Source organism: Ahaetulla prasina, chromosome 1 (genome assembly GCF_028640845.1).
Source record: "Ahaetulla prasina isolate Xishuangbanna chromosome 1, ASM2864084v1, whole genome shotgun sequence".
NCBI lineage: Eukaryota > Metazoa > Chordata > Lepidosauria > Squamata > Colubridae > Ahaetulla > Ahaetulla prasina.
The window spans coordinates 351,887,451-351,905,427 of record NC_080539.1 but is presented as its reverse complement, the minus strand read 5'-3'; the positions used below and the strand labels follow the sequence as shown (position 1 = coordinate 351,905,427).

Genomic DNA, 17,977 nt, shown 5'->3' with positions numbered 1-17,977 from the left:
TCCTGAGATAGGTGAGGCAGAGAGACAACTGGCTGCCCTAAACCATGAACCTCATGTGTAAGATTTACATGAGATTTATGCTTTACTTATTTACCTTACTTTAGCTCTAATCGTAAAGATCCAAAACTACATAATATAGGATTCTGCAGCTGTGTTTCTGGAGGAAGAAAAGCATGGCCTTTAAGAAAAGCCAAGAACCCTTGCTGACATCTGTCAATCTTGAAAATAATAAAGATGGAGGTTGAATATAGAAAAGAAACAATTTAAAACTGATTTGTTATTTGTAAGAACAAGCTAATATATGGTCAATACCTGAAAGGTGTAGAAGGAAAAGCTGATAAAAAATCCACATGGAGTTGATTAAAATAGGCTTTATTTTAGTGGCTTAAAAACAAGCTTTGCCAATTAATTGCATGAAGGCAACAGTTAAATATGTAACAGCAGCAAATTTGTTGGTTTTTGTAGTAAAAAGAATCAAATAATTGACCATTTGATTAGCAAAATTTCACACACTGACCACAAGCAGTGTCACGAACAAATTACCAGAATTATTCAATGGAAATTTTGCCAGAGGTTTGAATCTGAATTGGTGAAAAAAACTACTGACACTATTAAATTGAGAACGTTTTAGAAAATGAGCAAATTAAGAAGTTATGCAACTTTTAATATCCAAATAGACAAGCCTTTTGTTCATAACATGCCTAAGATAACACTAACTGAAAAGAAGAAAGTCTAGTACATTGATGCTGCTATTCCAGGGGATGCTACAATTGAGGAAAAACAATTAGGAAAAAAAAAGTACAAAATACCAGGATTTGCACTTTCTTGGGAGTCACCAGCTCAAACTTATCCCAGATCGTCAAAAACATTTCTTCATCCAATAGTACCCCAGGCATCTCTTTTGGCACTTCATCTCCCAGAGCCCCTCAGTAAATCAAGGTGCACCCCGCGATCAATGCATAGGAGGAGGCTGCACGCAAGCTTCATTGCTACACATGAATATTCCACCTGTATTCAAGCCCATATGGTAATAACATGCTCTTTGAATTCCCATTACTACAGTAGTGTAGAATGCTCCTATTAGTTTCTTCAAGCCCACACGCGGTGCACTTGGGAACGTCTCTGTGTAAACAATCTCCTTCCTTAAACAGGAGCTCCAGCCATTCAACCAGCAAGTGATCTCTTTAGTTCCTCTAAAGAGCATTAGCTGAGGTAAGCAGGGAGAAACCGTCCCCTTGCATCTCATGGATTCCCTGGGTGTTTGAAGTAATGCTTTGTCAAAGCAGGAAAAAGAAAAACAAATTTATAGGAACAGAAGGACCTGATTCAAAGTAAATGCTTTGGGAGATAGTTCCCTCCCGGCAACTGTATACCAGAAAATTCACAGATCTTTGTACCAGGTCTTTATGGCTGTGGCTTAATAAGTAATTAAATGTTTTTTGTATTTATCAGGGCAACCTGGTCTACCCAATTATGGGACGGAGCATACTGCTTCCACTTTCGCCTTTCAGCCTCAATCCAGAGGCCTTCACAGGCAATCCATTTAGTGAAAAACTATTTTTGTGTTAAATTTATGCTTTACTGACAGACAAAGAAATAAAAGGAGACTAGTATAGATCTATTTAGCTGCCATCAGCAAGCCATACCCTTCTGGTATTTGAACCCAGGCTACTTGCATATTTGGTAGCTATATTAACCTCTAAGCCATGGGCTTCAAGGCGAAAGCACAGTAGGCCTGTTTTTCACCCTCCCCAGGCTCCGGAGGCTTTCTAGGAGCCCAGGGAGGGCAAAAACAGCCTTCCCCACCTCCCCGGAGGTCGGAAACGGCCTGTTTCCAGATTTCCAGTGTGCCCAGAAGGCCCGAAAATCAGCTGTCCAGCGCTTATGCACACCGGAGCTGAGCTAGGGCAACGCTCGCGTGCCCACCGATATGGCTCCACGTGCCACCTGTGGCACGCATGCCATAGGTTTGCCATCACGGATATAGGTGGTACCTGGCTCAATAGTAGTAATTGTGAGTGGGATCTTGAAGTCCTAGTGGACAATCATATAAATAAGAGCCAGCAGTGTGCTACAGCTGCCAAAAAAGCCAACACAGTTCTAAGCTGCATTAACAGAAGGATAAAATCAAGATCACATGAAGTGTTAATACCACTCTATAATGCCTTCATAAGACCATACTTGGAATATTGCATCCAGTTTTGGTCGCCATGATGTAAAAGAGACACTAGAAAGAGTGCAGAGAGCAACGAAGATGATTAGGAGACTGGAAGCTAAATGTTTTAGCTGGAATTGGGTATGTCCAGTTTAATGAAAAGAAGGATTAGGGATAACATGATAGCAGTATTCCAATATCTAAAGATTGCCATGAAGAAAAGGAATCAAGCTATTCTCCAAAGCACCAGAAGGAGGACAAGAAGCAATGGATGGAAACTAATCAAGGGGAGAGAGAACCTAGAACTAAGGAGGAATTTCCTGACAGTTAGAACAATTAATCAGTGGAACAACTTGCCTCCAGAAGTTGTAGGTGCTCCAACACTGGAAGTTTTTAAGAAGTGATTTGAGAACCATTTGTCTGACATGGTGTAGGGTCTCCTGCCTGAGCAAGGAGTTGGACTGGAAGACCTCCAACATCCCTTCCAACTCTTTTTATTTTGTTATTCTGTTAATAAATAAGTGCAATGTGCAAAGCCAGCTTACATAATTTCATGAGCACTTTAGTCATGGGGAAATTGCATTGAAAGTTTACTCATATTAAATCTGTTTAGGACAATCTTATAAGCAAGGAACTTAATCATGGATTATTTTTGTTTATTAAACAAATTTATATAACTGCCAACTCACATGTAGGTGACACCAGGCAGTCTATAAAATGTAAAAATCCACCGTATAATAAAACCCATTCCCCCACCTCCCGCACCTCTCCATGGCAGCAGCAATACAATCAAATCAGCCACTTGAACTGTCTCCATTCGTGGTCCCCAAGCCTGCTGACAAAACCATGTTTCAGAAAAGCAACAGGGTGGAAACCACCATACACTTCAGGAGGAATGATGTTTCATAGAGAAGGAGCCACCACCAAGGAGCCCCCTTTTTTGTGGTCCCACCAGATGACTATCCCTAATCAACAGAATCCATAAAGTGCCCTGTCTTCCCGTCCTGGTGGGCTGGGTGGTATAACATGGGAAAGGCAGTCTTTCAAATAACCTGACCCCAAACTATGTAAGGCTTGAAGTTTGAGACAGCATAGAAGTTAACTGATGGAAGGAAGGGACTGATTCAGGCTTGATCAGATCTGTTCCCTTTCCAGACAACAAAAGTTATCCTTGCTTTATATATAAAGATCTACATCCTGCTCTTGTAATGCACATCCATTACTCAGTTTTCTGATGAACTATTCCAAAAGCACTTCTTGTGGGATTTCTTTTCGAGTTTATTTAGACAAAGCGCTCTGTATGTTACACCAGAAATCATGGACAGAGCAGATATAGGTAATACCCACAAAACCCTGCTAGAGATTTTCTTTTTCTAGTAAATAAAGTCTAATAAATAATCATCTTATGCAAGGCCATCTGAGATCATTGAAGAACAGCCATTTGCACCCAATAAAGAAGCAGCAAGTGTTTTAAGGGGACCCGAGGCACGATCAAACTCCCAGATTAAGAAAGGAGTCTAAATTCTGGTAGTTGGAAAGCCTGCCTCAAGTTTACAGTGTACACTGAACAACAGCATAAAGCCATGTGAGTGTCCTGGTGACATGCAAAGATTGGTCTGTCTCCTAGCAACTGCTTATTCTTCCTTGGAGAGGTTGTCCAGGGAATTGCCAATTTATTCAGTGTTCTAGTTGCAGATCATAGCACAACTCCCTCCCACACACAATAAAGCAGGCATTCAATTTTTTTGATAATAACACACCTGTACTTCCCGTATGAAACTTAACTTTTAGCAAAGAGATCCACAGCTTATATGAAGTGGGCTCCCTCTTCTATTTTATGTGCCAAGTTATTTATGCCTACAGTCATACCATGCCAGAGTCAACCTCTATTCCTAACTCTTTATCCGACTCTTTAACCCTCTAAGCCAGAAGTCTACAGCAAGCTGCACAACTTTATTGACACTGGCATGTTCTTAATCTTGCACAACTTTTTGAAGGTATGTGTTTTTTTACATAAAAGTAATAAATGGGAAGCTTGTATAGTGTGATACAAAGTGCCATCTTCCTCTCTCATCTTATCTCTAAGAAACTTCCTGGGCCCCACAAGAAACTCAAAAATATTCCAAGGGGGTTGGGGGGCAAACTGGTTACAACTTGCTTGGAAGTGTGCCCATATGCCCAGGGGGAAAAAAAGGAAATTTGGCTGTAAAGATATGTAGGTGGATACAACATCACCAATATTCCTTGTGATAATGGATGTTGGTTTGTGATCAGTCATGGCCCTATGAAGAGACTCACAACAGATACTCAGAATTCACAATACATTTATTGTAAGTCCAGAAAGTTTAAGAGTCCATTTGGAAAACAATGCTCCTAAAAAGAAGAAAAACAGTTCAGATTACAGATCGCTATTTTTCAAATTTGGCAATTTTAAGATATGGGGACTTCAACTCCCAGAATTCCCTAGCCACTCATACATCTTAAAGTGGCCAAGTTTGAGAAACACTGTTATAGATATTGCTCCCTCCTCTCTATGGCTCAGGATGTTCATTACGCACCTCTATGGTTCAGGATATTCATTACTCAACAAACTTTTGCAACTCAACCTTAACAACCCAAGTTTGGGGGCGAGTGGGATATGCAAAGAGGGGACATGCAAGAGCCAGTGATGAAGGTGTTGGTAGAAACCAGAAGATTGTGAGTTCTAATTCTGCCTTAGGCACAAAAGACAACTGGGTGACTTTGGGTTACTCTCTTTCAGCCCATCCACATTATTGGGTTGGGGAGAGGAATTAATATTATGTATGTTCACCTTCTTGAGTTATTTTTAAAGAAATAAAAGCAGGATAAAAATTAAAAAAATTAAGTAGGATCCCTAACATTAGAGAGGTTACCGAAATAATCTCCCAGGTATTTCAAATGCAAAATTAATTCTATTATATGAGGAAATAACCAAAGGGAAGGTTGCTTCATTCCACCTCCCAGAAGCCTTTGTCAGTATTTATAGGCAGATTTTTATCTTTCTTGCAGATGGCCCAGTGGCTGAGAACATGGCTGGAGAATTTGGACAGGGTCAACCCTCAATAACAACCTGTCCAGAAATGCACAAATAGATGCAGTGTGATCAGGTGCCAGGCAAAGCTGGTCCAGGGGACAACTGCAGGGACAGGGCAATGGCAAACACCTTTGCCCAGGTTTTCTCCTGGGCAAAAAATTTGGTCAAGACACCTTCCCAATAGTTTATGTCAGGGCTCTCCAAACTTAGCAACTTTAAGACTTGTGGACTTCAACTTCCAGAATTCTTCAGCCAGCATGGCTGGCTAAGGAATTCTGGAAGTTGAAGTCCACAAGTCTTAAAGTTCCAAGTTTGAAGACCCCTGGTTTATGTCAACAGATCCCCCTTCCCCATCACTGCCACCAAAGTAAGCCTCACATACTCCATTCAGTCATCCATCCTTGTATAACTTGGATGCCCAAGCTCAAAATTCAAACAAAGCAAAACAAAAGCTTACAAGCATCTCAGAACATAGGAGAACTTGGAACAAAGTGCTTAGCTAGATAAGCTTGCCAAACAAATTCCTTGTATCAGCTGTCCTGAAAACTCCTCTTACCCTTAAATGAGGCATTGGGATTACACATGGGTCTTTGGAAGACTTAGACATCACTTTCAAAACCCTTGGGAACAATAAAAACTATAATCTTTCTAATATGACAGAAGGTGAAAAAAAGTAAAGACACAAGGCATTTAATTACATATTGGTATATATTTACACACAGACACATACACACATGTATGCATATTTTGCCTTGACTTTGAATATCTGTCTCGAGTCAGCCCCCTGGCACCTTGGCCTAGAGAAATCATATGCACCTTGACTTGGGTTCCATGTAGATTTTAGCGAAAGACATCAGGTTTCCCGAAGAGACAATAAGAAGTGATACATTTCTAGGCTTCTGGGTGGCGCCACCTTTCTCGTTGGGTGCTAATTTATGGCACTCCGCATTGAATATGGTAAAAGCCGGATTTAACAACTGATCTCGGCTTCATTTCTCTCTCTGGTTGAAAGAGAGAGACAGAGCAAGGGGGAGGATTTGGGTAGATTCCCCTAGGGGCTTTGTTTTTGTAATACAAAGTCCTGAACGGTCGAATCCCCTTATTTACCCCTCCCCCACCTCCAGTATTCTCTGCGCTCCTGAAAAAACAGGAAAAGAGGAAGGTGTCCACTTCTGCTAACAATTGATTTCTTTTTGTGGATACGAAAAGCAGGCGGAACGAGTGTGAGGAACAATTATTGGTTTGCAAGTATTTTTGATTTTCTGACTTCCGCCCCCCCTTCAGTTTCGTTTTAGAGAAACTGAAAGCAGAGCAATACATCAAAGGGAGCTTTGCTGTTGAATCGAAACTGAATGGAGATTTTATCTTATTGTGTTTGACTGTGGACTGTTGGATTATATTACGCTGTTTAAGTACTTTACAAGGGGATTCTCAGCAGGAATTTTGTTATGGAGGTTCTTTCAGAAGAATGGATTCGTGACTTTATACAGGACTACACAGAAAGTATGTATTTAATTATTCAAAAATACGAATTGACAAAAAATGGGGACGTTTTGGATGAGAGTTTGGAGCAAATTAACCAGTGCAATTATTCGGAAAATGGAATGGAGGACATACAAATAAAAGTGGATAAATATGAAGATTTGATCGTGAAGAAACAAGGTGATCTAAAGAAGTTTTCTTTAAATAGTTTGGATGAGCTGCCTGAATTTGTGCTACAGGAGATTGTTCCTCAAATGGAAAAGACTCACAAGCTTAATGTTTCCCAAGAGTTCTCTTTTTGGACTGATGGAATATACGGCAGTAATTTTTGGATTTCTGGACATAAGGAATTACTAGGAAATATTGTGATTGACTTTTTAAAAGGAGCAACGAAGGAAAGACAGAGATTAATGCACCAAAAAAAATGGCAAGAGACAAAAGTATTATTTTTGAAACAAGGTTTTTTTAAAATATTAATAGACAAAAATATTAGTGTCCCCGAAAGGCAATTCGTGATTATAAGAGACTAGATATTTGGATATACTGGACTTTGATGAGGAAGGACTAAAGTTGAATAGATATTGTAATTAATTAAATAATATTGTAATTTTCTCTATTGAAATTTTATAAATTTTATAATCTGTTGTATTGAATTTTAAATAGAATATTCTTGAAAGATCTTATGTAAGAAGGACTTGGGGGGGAAATTATATGGTTATATGGTTATAGAAGCTATAAGGGAGATATTCTCTGAACTGGATTGGATTTTTATGCTTTAGCTGGTTTTAAATATTTTAGGATTAATTTGTTCTACTGATTTATATATTTTATTACTGTTTATTGTTAATTTTTTGAAGGATTTGGTTATGTAAGGAGGAAGTCAGAGCTAGAGAGGGAGAATTGGTATAATAGTTTTGGGAAAAAAATTTTTTTAGCATATGTTTGTTTTATTTTTAACTATACCTTGTGTTTGTTCCGGGAAGCCAGGGGGGGAGGGGGGAGGGGGTTTGTGAAGGGAGAGGGGTTGGGGGGAAAGGGGAAAAAAATTTTTTTTGTAAAACTTTTTGAATAAAAAAAAAAAAAGAAGTGATACATTTCTTCACAAAGCCTTCACAAATGTATTTCTTGTATTGTTTTGGTTGAATTTCAATAGAAACACAATAGATACAAACTCATGGTAAACCGATCCAAACTAGACTGCAGAAATAGAGTTGTCATCGCCTGGAATTCACTACCTGACTCTGTGGTTTCTTCCCCAAATCCCCAAAACTTTTACCTTAGATCAGTGGTAGTCAACCTGGTCCCCAATGCCTACTAGTGGGCGTTCCAGCTTTCATGGTGGACAATAGGGATTGTCTGATATTGAAGCACTTTGCTTTTTTAAAATTTAATTGACTTTTTAAAAAATTTTCATAGCATTATTTAAAAACATTTTCATTATGTTTTCATAAAATTCCCCGTAACAATTTAAATTTCTGAAAATATACTATTTGTATCGCCCGCGCATAAATTTAGTTCACGTTACGTGAAACTAAATGGCGCTATAGTGCGACCGCAAACAAAAGAACCTCATCCTAGAATAGCTCATGCATCTCCCCCCCCACACCACCCAGCTGTAACAGAAAAGCAGAGCTGGTAGCTGGTGCCCCCCCCAATCCAATCCATGATGCGCAAGAGGCATGTGCAGACGATGATACACGGCGCATTACTGTGGAAACTGTGGGCAGTTATAAAATGTTATTACTAACAGAGATACAAAAGTGGGCAGTAGGTATTAAAAAGGTTGACTACCCCTGCCTTAGATTGTCGACTGTAGACCTCACCCCATTCCTAAGGGGTTTGTAAGGGGCATGCATAAGCAAACCAGCATGGCTACCATTCCTGTCCTAATGTTTTCTTTTATTCATACCCTTTACATGTGTTTATAATTATGTTTACACTTGTATCTGTCATAAAATACATGCTTGAAAAAAAATAAAAATAAAAATAAAGTCCTCCCAACTCTAAAAGGCCATTCCACAAAATATAGCAATAGGAGTGGCACTGGCTAATCAGTCTCAAATCACTCAAAGTAGCACAGAGTTGGGACTTGCAATGTTTGCAAACAGAGCAAATCTCTTGATCTGTTTCTCTCCCTACTAGATTACTGGGAAATCTTGCAGAGATTTTCTAGGAAAACAGAGAAACAGCATGCAGTACGTCAGGCTTAGATATAGTGAAACAATTTCTGGCATTTGCAAAGTTCTAACTTTAAAATGATTCTAGATAGTAGAGAAATGAAGGGAAAAATTCACCGCCACAGCTACTGGAGGTTGCTGCTAGTCCCAGTTGAGAGCACTGGATGCAGATACAGTGAAGAACCTAAGTGAAAATATTTTTTATATACACTAGTTTAGTGTGAGTATATACACATCTGGGCATTCATTCATTAGTCAAGCTTACCAATTCAGCCAAACACATCTAAAACTGGAGTCATGTTTAGCCATCAAATCACTCCTCTGTTATTTTAAAATACTTTTTCTTTTCTCTTTCTCATTCCTGAGTTAAGAGTGAAGCCAAAAATTATACACTCAGAATAGTCTTCCCTAACTCAGTGTCCTTCAGATGGTTAGTCTACATCACTAGCCAAAAGGCTGGGTAATGATGGAAACACTCACCACCTCATCTGAAGGATTACAAAAGGAGGTTCTAGGTGTAGAAGATTTCTTTCCAGTCTTAATTCAGCAAAGAAAGAGAAGACAAAAGAAATTATCAACTGTCAGGACTGTGAGAAATGCTTATTAAAGTGTAAAGATCAACTCCACTGCAAACTTAAAGGTTCCAAGGAAAGCTCACAAAGAGGTAGATGATTGAATTGATAAGATAATTCCAGAAACTACTAACAATAGAATTGGCTTGTTTTAAATCAACATTTACTTATAAGTCTGCAAAAGGGAGGGAGAGATGCAGAGAATTCTGCTTCCATTCAAAGGAACACGAAAGCCTTTTAAATATTTGGAACACAGCTCAGGGGCAGACAGCTGGACCAGCAACAGAACTGAACAGAAGTGATGAGGAACTACATATATATGAATCAAAATATCCCCGAACTACTTAAAAAATACATCTTTACTCAATCTGGGCAGGATTATTTGAAAATAAATCCACACTAAACAGTCTCCCAGTATCTAAATAAGTAAGCAATCCAAGACCCTTTTTCTATATCTTCCTGTATTTATGATTAGTGACAATTAGTAACAGATTCCTGCCATTTTGAGGTAGGAAACAACAGTGTAAATGCTAATTAAGCCTATTTTAGGATTAAAACTAAGAATCTTAAGGGTTCTCTTAAAATCCCAGCCTGAAAGATGAAGCCCCATCCATCATCCTAACGCTTTGCAATATCATTCCAGCTCTAGAAAGCTCCTACCATCCAAGGCTGCATATTTTCCCGACAGATGTGGAACGACACAAATTCTCCCAACAGATTTTGCACCAGCTTCTGGTACGTTGCCAAGCTTCGTTGCTACTTTTGTTCTTCAAAATATTTCCCCCCCCTATTTGGAGATCTTCCAGATGCGTGAAATGTTAGTTCTGCTTACAAAATATGCTCAACTCCCCACCTCAATTATGCTGTGCATTTAAACTTATTATAGCCACCCAACTAATTAGCCAGCATATATATGGATCTATTTTACACAGATGAACCCATTCCATAAAACATTTCAACCAGCTAGGCTTTTTAGGGCATTTGAAGCCCAAATTGCCTCCTGGATCATTCTATTTATTAAATTTATATGCCGCCCATGTCATTATCCAAAGGAACTTAATTGGTTGCTAGATCTGAGGATTGTTCTTTGTTGCAACATCTGCTTGATAAACAATCCAACATGGCAGCCATTTCAGGTTGCCACTATATTGTAACCCTGTAGCTTAAATTAAAAAGGCACCTATTTGGGGGACAATAAACTGGAACTGTGTACATATTCACTCAATCAGGAATGTACATGTGCAAACACAATCATGGTTTGAAAATGCTTCTCCCTCAAAGACATCAAAATCTTGTCTGTGAAAAGCTAGCAAATTAACTGGAAGGGCATTAAGCTGATTTCTCCAGGCTTAAGCCTTCACTTCAGATTTGGATAAAGCAAGGGACAATAGATTACATCAGGGGTGTCCAAACTTGGTCCCTTTAAGACTTGTGGACTTCAACTCCCAGAGTCCCTCAGCCAGCAAAGCTGGCTGAGGAACTCTGGGAGTTGAAGTCCATAAGTCATAAAGTTGCCAAGTTTGGCGACTCCTGCTCTACCCCACTAGGTTGGATTTGAAGTTCCATCACCACCTGCTGCTCCAGCCATACATGTGAAAGGCATTGAGTAAGGAACAGCTGATTTATGATGACAAGCAAAAGATCGTTCAGGATACCAGGCTGTACAATCGCTGCTACCTATCCTCGACTCCTAAAAGCAAACATGTCCCCTTAATCTCAGAAAAAGAAGTACTTAGTTTAACAAATGGCAGATGGATTTACATTAGCATCCTTTACCTTTCAAAGCACTTTTGGGTCTTTGAATCTGAAGTGTGGCACAGTCCTAACGGGCTGGATTAAAGAGAGAACAAAGACCACTTCAGGGTGGTTACCAGGAAGGCATTTATATTCACCATAGGAAACTAGGCTTTATCCATTTGTATATTATATACAAAGTCAACTTATTGCCCCCAACAATCTGGGTCCTCATTTTACCTACCTTACATAGGATGGAAGGCTGAGTCAACCTTGGGCCTAGTGGGACTTGAACCTGCAGTAATTGCAAGCAGCTGTGTTAATAACAGACTGTCTTAGCAGTCTGAGCCACCAGACTGCCCTTTTTAACATCCCTTCTCCCATGCTAAGGCTAATTAATTTTTTTCCATTTTAGCTGCTTTGTCATCTTGGAGAGAGGATCAGATTCAGCAGATTTTGGAAGTCAGATCCTCCCATTTCAGTCCTTGAGGCCCTTCCCAAAGTATCATAAAAGAGGAAGTCCCGGCCCTTTAAAAGTGGGAAGATTTGGCCTCCTGGTCCCAGTCCCCCATTAAAACCTGGAAAAAAAAAAGGTAACCTCAGCTACTCACCCATAGAATCCCTGTGGTACTGCTGAATTAGCTCTCCTGCCACTCTCCATCCACGAAGCGGGGCTTGCTTTGCCAAAACTCAACCCTTTTTAAACAAACCAATTTCTATGGAGTGCTGATGAGAAAGCTGCTCTCCAAAACAAACCTAGTTAGCTCTTCCAAGACAGGAAAATCCTTCTGTGATTTCCCACTGCTCTCAGTTATTACGTTGCTGGCTGCAGGTGTGATTAATTGTCAGGAAGTCAGGCAATTCCCAACCATCAGGTATTTGATCTTCACCACCAGAACTTTGTAAGAGTTGTTTCCAGCAGTTCAGACACTGGTTTGTGAAAGTGGGCAGAGCCACAAGGATCCTTCTGCTGCAGGCAGCCTCCAGTAATGTGTTGGTCCCTCTACCCCAGGGGTCTCCAAACTCCACAAACTGTAAAGCTGCCAAGTTGCTACATGTTGACTGAGGAATTCTGGGAATTGAAGTCCATAAGTCATAAAGTTGCCAAGTTTGGCGACTCCTGCTCTACCCCACTAGGTTGGATTTGAAGTTCCATCACCACCTGCTGCTCCAGCCATACATGTGAAAGGCATTGAGTAAGGAACAGCTGATTTATGGTGACAAGCAAAACAATCGCTGTACAATCGCTGCTACCTATCCTCGACTCCTAAAAGCAAACATGTCCCCTTAATCTCAGAAAAAGAAGTACTTAGTTTAACAAATGGCAGATGGATTTACATTAGCATCCTTTACCTTTCAAAGCACTTTTGGGTCTTTGAATCTGAAGTGTGGCACAGTCCTAACGGGCTGGATTAAAGAGAGAACAAAGACCACTTCAGGGTGGTTACCAGGAAGGCATTTATATTCACCATAGGAAACTAGGCTTTTATCTCCCTGATTAGAAAGTCAGATTCTAACTGGGTCCATACATTGAAGTGAGCTAACATATGGCTGGTTTGCTTTAGCATGTTGCATAAGACGTGCCATTTGCATTTGAAATTATGGCACATGGTATTATGTGAACCCAACTGTAGGATGAGTCCATGCAGCATACTACATTTAGGTTACTTAACTGTGTTTGCATAAGATGCTAAGCACAAGAGAACATATTTTGGTGACCAACAACCATCATTAACAATTTATGGACCACAGAAGGTATAGATATAATTATGCATGTAGCAGAAATTGGGGAACGGGTTCCACTTTTAGGGGGATATAGTTGTTTTGTTTTATGTCTATTTCAGGGTGTTCCTGAAAATGATGGAAAACTGTTAATTTTCAGTTGTACTCTTCATGCATGATAAATTATAAATGGTATGTGGGCTTTGGCTTCACTTGTTTAGATTATCCAGCCACCAGTTTCTTCAATAAGCTATGGCTAAGTAATCTGGTTTATGAGTGAATCATTCCATACCTTTTAGTACAGGACGCAAAGCAAGATGATCTCAGGTAAACCAGTAAAATACAAATAACTCTTATCTCCTTTCCTTACCAACATAATGACTTTTCCCATTTTATCACTTCAGATTCCTCTGTTTCTAAATGTAGCTTGATCCTATTAATTTCTGTCTGTTATAGAAATCTGCAATTGCTGCAATCCAAGCTTCTTTGACTCAGTTCTATATTATTCTGTGGTTTGGTCATCTGGAAACCTTCTATTCTATTCAGTGGAAGCGAAGAGTAACCGTGGTAGACTTTTTGCAACTTCTCAGATACAAGAAGGTGACCCATTCATAGGAGAAAAGTCATCAGAAGGGAAATGAAATGATCTTGCAATATCTGGGGAAAAAAGGAATGGTAGAACTTGTTCTGCTTTGAACTAAGTAGTTCTCGCCTGTACTGATCTGGCTGCACACATTATGTGAACCCAAGGCTAACTCTACTAATCCTGAGCTAAAATATGATTGTCTAGCTTTAAATCTTATTACTAACATTTCAATCCTGATCTAATGATGTACAAGTTGAGCAAATATGAGTCTTTTAGGTCACAAATTACAGCCTCTTACAAAAGCAATGGCTGGGTTTATGTATCTCACTAAGGACACACTGTTGTTTATTCAGTAAATCATGATGATACCAACCATACTTTAGCATGATGCATGAAACAATTCAATCTGTATCGTAAAGAAAAGTTGCTTCTAAGTGTCCACCAAGCAGATAATAAGAAATGAGCACAGGAGAATAATTCAGACAAAATGTAATTTTGTTTCCTAACCATTTTCAACTTATCAGCTATTTTACAATGTCTCCGGTCTCATAAATTGAACACAAATTGCCTGAAGAAGCTTCAGCAGAGCAACACAGGAAGAACATCTCTAAGGGGAAGCTCGGAACACAAAGGAGCATGCAGCACCCATGGTGGCAGTCAATCATGTCACAAGCCACTTTAAGGGTCACCAAGAAAGTCAGTTTTACAGCTGATAACTGTCCTCATTTGCTGAGCAGAGCAATCATTTGCACCACCCAGTGCCAGGCAGTTGAACGTTTATCACTGCCATCTCCCCATGTTCCCACTAACACCAATTCAGGTCAGGCAATATTTCCAATAATTTTAAAACCCTCTTTTGCATTTGCAAAGGAAAAAGGTTGATTAACTAGGCTGAGTTCCAGGAAAGCTCAGCCAAAGATAAAGTTGCCTGGAAAGCCCTAGAAATTTATGATAATAGCCCTGAAGCAGTGAATATTTAAATTTTTTCATTTGTAAAGGGGCCTTTCCATAATAAACCTTTCCACTAATAAGGGGAAGGGGGGAACCCACATACCCACCCCCACCAGTTTTTATTCTGTAAAATGTGAATGGAAATTAGAGAAGGGTACTATGGAGTAATTAATTCACCCAATCCTCATAAGAAAAACCTCAAAAATAAACAAACCCCCCACCCCTCTACTTTCAAAAGGTGATCTGAAGAGGAGGAGAGAAAGATACAGTGGGGGACCCTCTCCCATTTGTGTCCAGGAATAACAATTACATGATTATCAGAGTTTCCATACTGTAATTCTGAATAATCTTTTGTTCTTCAGCCTATCGGAGAGTTTGCTTCAAACACTGAGATTCTGAGAACTTGGAAACATTATAGTTGCAATGTTTTCCTTAACAGGATTTGGCAAAGCTGACATAAATGTTTAAAGATACCAAGGAACAAGCTCATGTAGTCCATAAAGCACATTCACACAAACAAAGGATGCACTCAGGTCGGGCATACACCCGTATTAAAAGTGAATGAATGATTTGTTCCATGCTATGTTCCCACAAACCTTGACTTAATCCGAGGGCTTCATTTACACAAAATACTAAAACAACAGCTGGATCCCAAATGATCCATTTTCATTTTTATCCAATCTACTATATTAGAAGAACTCAACCATTGAAACACAAACTAGCCAGGCATACTTTAGCCCAATATATTGTGTGAACTCAGCCGGTTAGTTTCTTAACTTATGGCACCCCCCCCCCATTACATTAGCTGAGTAACCCATGATTATAATTCACTAGTAAATGACTTGTAGGACCATACTACCTTATAAACTTTTTTTTCCTCTTTAGCTGTTCTGAGAAAGATGCTGCTCATGCCTTTCTTTACTCCAAGAGGGGGAGGAGAGAAAGAAATCAGAGTATTGGGGATGAAGGGGGTAAGAGATATTCCTAAAACATGAGAATAGCAATTCTATTCTTTCATAGTTGATTTGATCATCCTCTTTTTCCTTGAAGACAGAAACTTTGCTACCTTCTAAAGCTTGGAAGATCTGCTTTCTCCACCTGCCCAATCACAAATGCTTCCTCTGAAGTTACTTAGAGCAAGCTTGAGCAAGCCTCCAACCGGACTCATCAGTTGCAGTACTAGAGCCCTCTTAGTTAGGCAACTTAAAATGCAGGGGTGCCTATCTTTCCCACAAAGGCACAAACACAAAGAGGCATTCAACTTTTCTAAGGAAAGCACATTTGAAGAAAAAAACCCCAAAGCTTTTGCTAAAACAACCCCCTTCCTACTGTCTCCCCTCCCAACAACCTTACTTCTTTATAGCTACCAGAGAAGATTAGAGCCACGCGCAATTGACAAACAATGAAACTGACTAGTCCTCCCCCCCCCCGCTTTTCTCCATTGTCCAAGTCAAAGCGAAAACGAAAAGGGAGGGGGGGGAAAGCGTTCACCTTCGCGGTTTTTCTGTTTTACAAGAGACAGGTGGGCTTCCAAGAAGAAGCAAGGTTGGGTGCTGGAGAAAGGAAAACGCAGCACTTTAAAAGTGGGAAAGACGGCCAGGGATCTACCGAAAGCTTCCGGAGACGACGTTAGGGAGACGGGTCTCCCTTTCAGCGGGACTTTTATTCTCAGTGCCTTGAGAACGAGGCGCCGGCTTTTCCAAAGCTGCGTCCCGGACGCCTCTACTTTCCTGCCCCAACCCCGAAATCTTACCTGCCTCGGGGAACTACACGTCACTTTTCCCGCTCCTGCCGCTGCTGCTTCTGCTGCCGCCGCGGCTCTCAGCAATCCTGCCAGGGCCCCAAAGACGAGGCTTTTGTTGTATGCGCTCCGTCTCGGGGCCGGGGTCTTGAGCGGAGTGGGGTGGGGGTGGGAGAAGACTGGAACGATATTAGCATCTCTAAGGGACGGCCCCAGAGGGGGCAGAGGTGAGCCGCCTCCGATTTTCCTCTCCTCCGTCTGGATCCCTCCCTCGCCCCCCCCCCCACTTCTTTCCCTCCCTCCCTCCCTCCCCCATCCACACGTGAACGCCGCCTTCACATCCACCTGACAAATCCGCGCCGGGCGCACAATCGCGGCTCCTTTGCTCGAGTCCCACCAGCCGCCCTCCGTTAGCCGGGAGAAGCTTCCCTCACCCGCCCCGCAGCCCCGCGCACCTCGAATCTCTCTCTCTCTCTCCTTCAGCCGCTCTGGCTGCTCCAGAGACTGGCCACTTCCTCAGCCTGCGTCCCACACACCCCCACACACCAAAGTCGTCTACTACTCACTATTCGCTACTCGACCGTTTGCCCGGCTCTCCCTTCCCGTTATTGCTCTTTCTTGCCCTCCCGTTAGTCTCCCTTTGGCGCGATCGCTTCCTCCAGCGGTGGTTCATTCCTCGCCTTGAAAAGTGGGGAAAAGCACCCCACTTTTCTGAGGCATCCAACCCTTCGCCCAACTAGTTGATATTTTCCCTTCCAGCTACTCTGGAGGTATATTGGACTACACCCCCCACCACCACCATGCTCCCCAACCAGCACGCCACAGTGCTGGAAAAGGCTGATGGCTCTAGCCCGCCCCCCCTCCGTCCTTGGGGGTTGCATCTCTCAGGCTTCCTTCCCCTCTCCCGCAGCCTCTTTGCATTCACACCATCTCTCTCCCCCCACACCCAAGTCGCCGATCCCCACAGCAAAGGGCAGCCTCTCTGCCTTCAAACGACTCACATACCCGGGACTCTGCGGAGCGGGCACGGGCCAGTTGCCCACTTTCCGCCCGGATCTCTCCTCTCGCCGCCGCCTTTCCTCAGGGGCTCCCTCTTCGCTTTTCCCTCCCACAGTACCCCAGACCCCCCTGTAGGGGTCGCTTCGCACCTCGCCCTCGGCTAACGTTTACCCAGCTTTACCCGGGCGGCGAGAGGCAACCGCGCGCAATTACGCAAACCACCGCGGCGCGAAACGGAGCCGGCCTTACCAGCCTCAGGGCTCCGCGCTCCCTCCGGCGGTCACGGCGGCATCGCTTGCTCTTGCGTGGCCCCCTGGAGCTTCCCGGCGCACAGGAGTTGGGCGGGGGGCTCTGTGGACGAGCGAGACGGAACTGGGCGATGGGGAAGGATAGAAAGCAGAAGCAGGCCGAGAACGGACAAGGGGAGGGCGGGCTTGCGCGCTGGGAACGCCCGGGAGGAGGAGAGCCGGGGCCGGAGACCTCCCTTCGCAGGCGCAGCTTCGCGCGAGCGAGCAAGATGAGGAATGGGGGCACGGGGGGGAAAATGCCCCCATCGCTCCGCCATCAGTGCTTCGTACAGCTCCTGTTCTCCCGCATTTCCCGTTCCATAGAGTCCCTATACGAAGAAGGCTTGTCAGTCGGAGGAGGGCTTTCTGTTTTCAAAAAAAGAGCAGGTGCAGGCGCAGTCCTTCATTTACAACAATCCGTTTAGTGACCGTTCAAGGGGCACTGAACAAAAGGACTTAGGACCGCTTTTCACCTGACTGTTGCATCCTCCCCATGGTCACTTGATCAAAATTCAG

General features: G+C 42.1%; 1 protein-coding gene across 6 annotated transcripts in view; it reads right to left on the bottom strand.

Moving 5' to 3' along the window:
* NIN (ninein) overlaps positions 1 to 17,600 on the bottom strand; it is a 126,393-nt gene extending 108,793 nt beyond the window's left edge. For 4 of the 6 annotated variants that reach the window (XM_058163093.1, XM_058163096.1, XM_058163098.1 and 1 more), the window contains exon 1: positions 17,424 to 17,600. The gene's annotated coding sequence lies outside the window, so the exon portion shown is untranslated. Of the gene's footprint in view, positions 1 to 16,187; positions 16,405 to 17,180; positions 17,291 to 17,423 lie in introns of those variants that run through there. The other 2 variants (XM_058163095.1, XM_058163094.1) reach the window with 2 other exon arrangements.
* Between the last annotated feature and the right edge of the window lie 377 nt (positions 17,601 to 17,977).